Source organism: Corvus brachyrhynchos, unplaced genomic scaffold (genome assembly GCF_000691975.1).
Source record: "Corvus brachyrhynchos isolate BGI_N302 unplaced genomic scaffold, ASM69197v1 scaffold258, whole genome shotgun sequence".
Lineage (NCBI taxonomy): Eukaryota > Metazoa > Chordata > Aves > Passeriformes > Corvidae > Corvus > Corvus brachyrhynchos.
Window position 1 is genome coordinate 1,001,155 of NW_008240122.1, and position 7,716 is coordinate 1,008,870.

At 40.1% G+C, this 7,716-nt stretch overlaps 1 protein-coding gene across 6 annotated transcripts in view; it reads left to right on the top strand.

Moving 5' to 3' along the window:
• GLTSCR1L (GLTSCR1 like) overlaps positions 1-7,716 on the top strand; it is a 36,926-nt gene that overhangs the window by 662 nt on the left and 28,548 nt on the right. For 2 of the 6 annotated variants that reach the window (XM_017744825.1, XM_017744822.1), the window contains exon 1: positions 18-710. The exons of 2 other annotated variants lie outside the window; for them this stretch is intronic. The gene's annotated coding sequence lies outside the window, so the exon portion shown is untranslated. Of the gene's footprint in view, positions 1-17; positions 711-7,047; positions 7,144-7,716 lie in introns of those variants that run through there. 2 more of the 6 variants (XM_017744824.1, XM_017744823.1) reach the window with 2 other exon arrangements.

Consider the following 7,716-nt stretch of genomic DNA (forward strand, 5'->3'; position numbering starts at 1 on the left):
TTCTCCTTCTTGCTGATGCCATGCAAATTCAGGAGAGGAGGGAAGAAAAATCTCTTTTAATGACTCATTGATTGAGCCGGTTTAAAATTAGTTGTTGTTGTTGTCTTTTTTTTTTTTTTTTTATTTTCCGCCCCCTTGATGGCCATCAAGAGAGGGATGGAAAGAGGAGAGGAGGGAGAGAGAGTGTGTGTGTGTGTGTGTATGTGTGAGTGTGAGAGAGAGAGTGAGAGGGAGAGAGGGGGATAGAGAGAGTGTGTGAGGGAGAAAGAAAAATAATCTTTTCAAATCTCCTCCCTCTTTTTTTTCCCCCCTCGTTTCTTTGCTTTTCTCTAAAGCTCTGTGGTCTGTGAAACAGTCTTTTCTTCCTCCTCGTCGGGAAAATGGAGACACTTCGTCTCTCTCCTGGCTGTGCAGCTGGGAAGGATTTTTCTTTTCTTTTTCCCTTTTTCACTCATGGCTTGATTTTTTCCTTTCCCCCGTCCACTCGCCACCACCCTAATCTTGTCTTTTCTTTGAGCTTGTGTCTCAGATTTGTACCTTCTGGGGATTTATTTTTCACTCATTTCCTCGTTTTCGGTGTCGCCACTAGATTTGATTTGATTTGTTTGGTTTTTTATTTGCAATTTCCTCCGAATCGCTCCGTGCCTCCTGCTTTTAACCGAGGAATGGAAACGGTGCCGCTTTTTGTGGGTGCGCGAAATGCTCGAGCGGTAGGTTTGGGCTAATGCGCTTTTTTTCGCCTTTTCGGGACCAAGTTTTTCGATGTGCTTTTTGTTTTATTTAATTTTTTTTTCTTTTGGAGAGAAATAATATTTAATTGTAACGCCTCTTTAAAACACAATAAAGCGTCTCTTTCTGGAGTGACCCCTTTGGCTTCGTTGTAGAATGGATGTGAATCCTATCCTTTGTGCTGCTGGGATTATTTTGCGTAAAAGAAGCAGTATTTTGTAAATACATTTTTTACTTGTGGCTTGAAACAGTAGTCGGTCGTGGAGGGGGTTTTCTGAAATGCTCACTGTTAACATTTATTGAGTCACGAGTGGTATTCAGTATGTAAATGATATTTTGCTTTTTTGGTATTAATTGCAAAATTCAGTTACAGATGATGGCAGAAAACAGGCATAGAGATGTTAAAAGCCGGGCAAAATCGAACGACGTATAGAAAGCACGTTGATATTTACTTAGAACTGTTTCTAATCACTGTGGGGAGGAAGGAGGAGGCCTCTGCCTTTCGCCATTCCCTGCTCCCCGCTCCTCTCCTTCCCCGGGCTCGGCAGGGCGGGGTGGCCGAGGAACTGCAGAGAAGAGGGGAAAGCGGCTCCGGCGGCGGCCCCGGCCGTGCCCGGGCTCGGCGGGCAGGCAGCCCCGGCTACGCGGGGGAGCGGGAAGATGGCGCTGCCTGGCTCCCTGCCAGCGTTTGTTGCGCAGTTTCACCCGCTCTCCTCCCCCACGGGCGCCATTTTAAGGTCTTTTCTGCTGTCGCCGCGCCGTGTGGGGCGGTGCCGTCGCGCCCAGCTCGGGCCATATTTCTGTGTCTTGTCTGGGAAGCGTTCTTGTCTTGGGCTTTGGGAGCCTCTCCGCGAAATCCTAAAAGCCTTGCTTCCCTCCCTTTCCCCACACTCCTTTCCTAGTCTTTGGTTACTGTCTTGAGGGGGGTGTTAAACAGGCTTAGCTCGCAGGGGCCCGTGGGCGCAGCTTCAAGCCTGCCAACATCCCTTTCTAAGCTTGTTTTTTTACCTCTGAAATACGTGTTTCTTGTCATTCAGAGTATAGGAATTTAAAAAAAAATTTGAAAGAACATCTTGTTCGGAACCAAAAAAATGACCAAAAAAATAAAACATGACATTGAAAAAGAAATCCACCTGTAAAAAAGGATCCAGTGTAGTGCATAGGGCAAGGTATTCTTCATTGAAAAGGCTTCAGTACCTTTAAAAGCGCTTGCAAAAAATAAAAGCATAGGTAATTTTTTGGTGGCTAGGTTGCTTTATTTGTTGCTGTTACTATCTTTGTAATTTTTTGGTGGGGGGAGGGGCTAGCATATTTTCAAGTTTTCATCGCTCCTTTATATCGTAGAGGAAGCTGTCTTTTCTAAATGACTTAATTTGGCAGCTCGACCTCAATATAATTTTAAGGTTTTGTTTTGGTGCTGTTTTTAGGAAGAGGACTGAAAATACTTGCCTGGGTTTTTTTTTCCAAAACCACTTTTTTTTTTGTTTTAACATTTCTGTACGATCTGCTCAAAGCTCATGAGGCTTGAGTTTAATGCCAACATCACCTGTACCTGGGAAGAGCAAAGTGTGCTGCCAGACCAACTTAGGCTGTGCCCGCTGAGGAGTGTGGAATGCTTGTGTAGTTCTTGGGTTTTTGTTTTTTGACACACCAGAGGAGGGCTTCCCCATTCCTGTTGCTCATTCTGGATGGAAGTGGGAGATTTTCTAAAATTCAGGAATAATTCTAAGGCTGTTTAAATTTTTTGCCCATTGAAGTGGAAGGGTTTTAAACACACACTCATTGCTTGGAATATACTAAAAAATTGTCTGGATATAAACTGTCTTTTCTAAAGACTTTTGGGGGTCAAATTTATTAACATTTTAGCTTTGAAAAAACCACACCAGCTGTAAAACTTTAATTGTTTACAGATATTTTGAGTGTGGAGTACAGTATTTGTTCACATATTTCAGAAATCTTTGAACCTCATTGAAGTCACTGCTTCTTGAAGTGATTACTTTTGTTAACAGGAATCTTGGGATCAAGATAATGAATTTTTTTTTAATGATAGTGTGCTTTTATATAATAAAATTTCTCTATTATGTCCTAATGTCTGGGAGATTGTGCATGTTTTTTTTTAATTAATTTGTGAAAATAGCAAAGAAATGGGATAAAAATGACCAGCTTATATTCTCTCAGGGCCTAATACTTGCCAAATGACTATATATAATCTGCACACTGGCCTGCTTGCATTAAAGCATGGTGTATGCTCATCTTGAGTTGAGATCTTTGTTGGGTAGTACTTAAATATTCCAGACCAGTTCTTTTTAGATGTGTTTTTGTCTGTCTGAGCTTAAAAGTTTGTTGCTGTTGTTGTTGCAAGTAGCACTTTGCATTGGGTATCGCTTGTTTACATTGCTGGAGGAGTGTGAGGCTCACCCTGTTGATACAGTAGCCTGGTTGTGCTTCCATTGATACACCTTGGCTTACTCACTGGCGTGATGCTCGTGTGTTTAGGTGTGTGCTTATTTTTTTCATACTTCGAGTGCTTGCTTTGTATATGATACCTGTATTCTTGAGTTGAAAATGCTCTTGGTAAATGTGTGGACTCAGTTGAGGTCAGTGGTACAAGAGATGGTTCTACTGTAGCTAAGTATTAACATCACCTTATGGATGTGCAGCTTTCCTGCCCCAGCTCCTTCAAGTGTCCTTTTCCAGTACAGTTTATGTATTTAGTTTAATTTTACTGAGAGGAAAGCCCCAAAGTTGTGCTAGTATAAGCTGCATTTCCAGTTTCCTCCAAGGTCCCTTTCTGTATTCTTGAAGTTTTGTGGCAGAGCTAAGTCCATAGTCTAGAGCTGAAGGGCTTTGCAGTCATGGATGCCTGGGTATGCTCCCTGCTGTCTTTTCCAGAATTTTGCTGGTATCCATATGGGTTCCAGAGAAGTTGTATCTTCGTAACTGCAGTTAGGTTTCACCATGAGGCTCTAATGATCAATGATCGTGCCTCTTTATGCTGTATTAAGCTTGTGGTAAATCTAATGGCTGGTGCTTTTTAGGGTAGATGTAGTAGTGAGAGCGTGAAAGTGTGTCATTCCTGACTAAGTAGTGGCTACAGAACAAGCATAAGAGCCTCTCTGATAAAGTAGTCACTCTGTTCAGAGAGTTGGCAGAATTCCTTACAGTGGTTCTGCTGGAATAAGCTGCATCTGTACTTGAAAGGTTTTTAATTTTCATATACCCGGGCCAGCATAGACATGGAAATTATCTACAAAGACAAGTGTGATTTTCTTTCTTATGGCAGAGGGGAAGCAGTGACAATAATAAACTGTTCTGACATTCATTGTGAGCTGCCACTGTTTTAAAGTCAGAATGAGCAGTTTTGGGAAGGCCCTTGTCACACCAACTAGATGCATAAGGACCAGCCTGAACTGAGGTTTTTTCAAGGTCATCACATAGTTAAATGAATGTGTGTATCCTTATTTTCAAATATTAATTTGTTCCTGCTTTCCTTGTGGAAAAAAGCCCAACTCATCTGTTGGTATTATTTTTGCTTTATTTGAGAATTGTTGAAGTTTTAGACAAAAATTACCATCGTTAACTAGCACAAAGAGACTATCAAGGTTTTTTTTATTCCTTTCTTTTCTTGCAGTAATTTTAAAATGTTCTAGAATTAAGGGAACCCTTACCAAAAGAAATAGAAAGCAAGCAGGCAAAATCACTGTAAAAATGTAGCACAGTAACCTTTTTCTCATTGAAGGTATTAAGAAAGGGTGGTGAAGTGAAGAGAGGGGAGGTCTGGGGAGAAAGATTTAACTTCATTGCGAGAGACTGATTGATTATTTTTGTGAACTCTGATCTTACACCTTGTCTCAGGTGGAACTTGCAGTAGTTTTACTGTGAACTTGATCCAAGCACGGAATTTCAAGATCTGGTGTTGAAGCTTGAATTTATTGAGATAAATCAACTACAGAAGTTATCTTGGCCTCACTGAAATAGGTGGCGAAATCTCCATTGGTCTTAAGCAAGGCATTGGCTTCAAGATTGACAGGATGGGTGGCATGGGGGAATTTCAGCTTGGATTTGGGGGTGCTGATATGGACTGCACTGCTGAAATAGTTACACATCTGTCAATTCATCCTATTCAAGTTTCAGAAGATTTCATAATAACTGAAAGGAGTATAAATGGCTGTTCAGATAATTATTGGCAGTTGTTAGCTGATATAGCTCATGTGCTTGTGGCAAGGTTTGGTTTTTAAACTAGGATGGACTAGAGTGGCAATGAAAAGGTATTAATTGGGCATTGGCTTATAAATCAGCTGAGAAATGATCAGTTCATAAAGAAGTTATGGGATTGCAGAATAATTTTTCAGAGTCTTTGAAAACTATATGCACAGAAGGACAAGTATGAAACTCGAGTATTCTCTAATAGAAACAAGGTAAGAGCATCTGAGGGACTGACTCAACATTCCTTGAAGTATTGTTTTGCACAAATAACATATGCTAACAGTCTGCACTATTGCATACAGTAGTTTGTAGAAATGCTTAGGAGCATCTAATTTCTTTTGGGCAGGCAAATGTTTCCTTCCTGAGGAACTGCTGAGATTATGCCTCCTTTGCCTCTTTTGGGATGAAACCGGTACCTTTCAAAATGTTTTATGAATATTGAAATTCCTGAGGAATTGTGTATGTGGTGAAGCAGCTTGGAAGACAGAGCCCAAAATAGGCCATAGCATAGTGATGAGGATAGTCATTGCTGGGGGAAAGGTCTGAGCCCAGCCTTTAGCCTGGGGAGTCCCATGGGATAGGGAAGCATCCTGACTTCCAGACTGAGGTTACTCTGGCTTTTTTCTGTGTGGTTTAAAAAAGTCTGTTTCCTGATGAAAGTTTTCTCAAGATTTTGGTATTGCTGAGAGCAGCTCTGCATGCAGTAGGAAAAAGATTGTGTTGAATAAATTAGAAATTCTGTGCTGAACATTTGTCTTTGGGGGAAACCAGACTGTAGACAGCCACACTGGGCATTCACACGTGTACTTGGTGTGTTGACTGTATCTGGATTAGCCTTTAGTATCATATAACAGTTCAACTGTTAGTTGAACAGCACATTTCCTGTTTTTTTTCTTAACATACTAAAATATCACTGTGGATTTTGGAAGTTTGATAAGTTAACACATTTGACAAACTCAAATCAGTATTTTTTTAATGGCGTACTAAAGGGAAATAAAATGTAAGAGTTGGATAAACAGCCTATTGTAGGTTGTCTGTGTTGTAGTGTGTGGTTTCTATTTCCTTCTGTGTGTGGAGCTGGTATTTCACAATTGTGTAATGATCCTGCTTGTCCTCTTAGGTGTTCATCTGCCAGATCTTAAAAACCATGGAGAGGCATAATGTGCCTAGAAATTCATGAGAGGAAGCACTTTTGTGTCCCTTTTCGTGTTGCTATTTTTCTGATTCCTGAATAGTTTCTATTTTTTAGAGTAGTTTTTCTCAGAAAGGTTTTTTCATAATTCTTTCGAATATTTAAAAATTACCGATTTCTTCTCATACTCTGTTGCATACAGATGTATTTGAAATATTGATGCTTAAATTCAGTTCCACAGCTAATTTCAAACATTAGAAATTCATCTTAAAAGTACTGTTCAGATTTAGATTCTTGGACTGAAAACATATTTTTGTATATTTAGAAAGTTAATGCTTGCATCATGCACTATGTGACTAGGTTAGAATCCCAAATTTCTTACTTTGTTAGCTGTTTTTTAGAGCACAGTTCCTGGTAGATCTTTTTGCAACAGTGTAGTTACTTTTTTGATTACTCTGGGAAAGAATATATTCATAAGGAGTAATTCCATATTGTAGAATATAAGTACAGCATAGTTTATAAGTGAGTAGTTAAGGCCTTGTGTTTCACAAAGTGTATTTTAAAATTAATTTTGTTTCCTTACTCCTGTTGTCCTGAAATGACAGTTTTTGGAAAATTGTGGTGTTTGAATGAGATTTTCGTTTGCAATGAATTTTTCAATATTTACCTCTTTTCCACTGAGTGCTGTGCAGCATATGATTTTTTTACAGTAACAAGAGGGGGAAGTGGAAATACCTCTTAATATCAACTTTTGTATTCCATCCACATAAAAATCAATTTTTTGAGAGCAGAGGGCTTGACATGGTGAGCCGCTCTTAAGTTGATTATAAGATAACGGTCTTGGTTACTTACAAGAATCTGAAATTCACTTCGCAAGATACTAGATTGCTCAAAAGTCATATTGACTTGAAATTTAAGAATAAACTATATGGTAATAAGCGTTTGAGTTTATACTCTTTTCTTACACTTCTGTGTTGCAGAGAATGCAAATGAGGTCTGATTGTTCCTGTGTAGGAGTTTCCTTCACTGGATCCGAGGCTGCCTGTTGGATAGGAACGTGAGAGAGAACTGACAGGGTAAGGCAGGCAGTGGTTCCAGCACGTTAGCAACCTGAAGTGCACACTGCTGATATGTTACCCAATGGGTGATAAAACTCGGGTTGTTTCCCCCTGGTTCAGAAGCACACTGAGCAAAATACTAGCACTCTGGAAATGAATGAGAGTTCTGGTGGAAATTTGTGTGAGGGAAGGACGTGAGTTCTGGGTGTTCGACCTCTGCAGTCAGTGTGGAGTCACTTAATGCTGCTGCAATCCTTTTATGTAATTTAGCAAGGGATGGATTGGGTTAGTAGAGGTGTCTTATATCCGTGCTCAGAAAGGTTGTGAGGGGTGAAAATGCCACCAATTTGATGTAGCACACTCAGTTCACAGTGGTACCATTCTCTGCAGTGACTGTTGCAGTAACTGATTCATTCTGGTTTTGTTGTTCTGGTGACTGTTGTTCCAGTGGCAATGTGTTTCTTCAGCTATTCCATAGTGAAGTTACTATTTACCGTTGGGATTGTCAGTTAAAATTCTGAATGGAGAATGGTAGAGCAACAGAACAATTCAGAAGATTTGATAGGACAGGTTCATTATAAAGCACGGGAG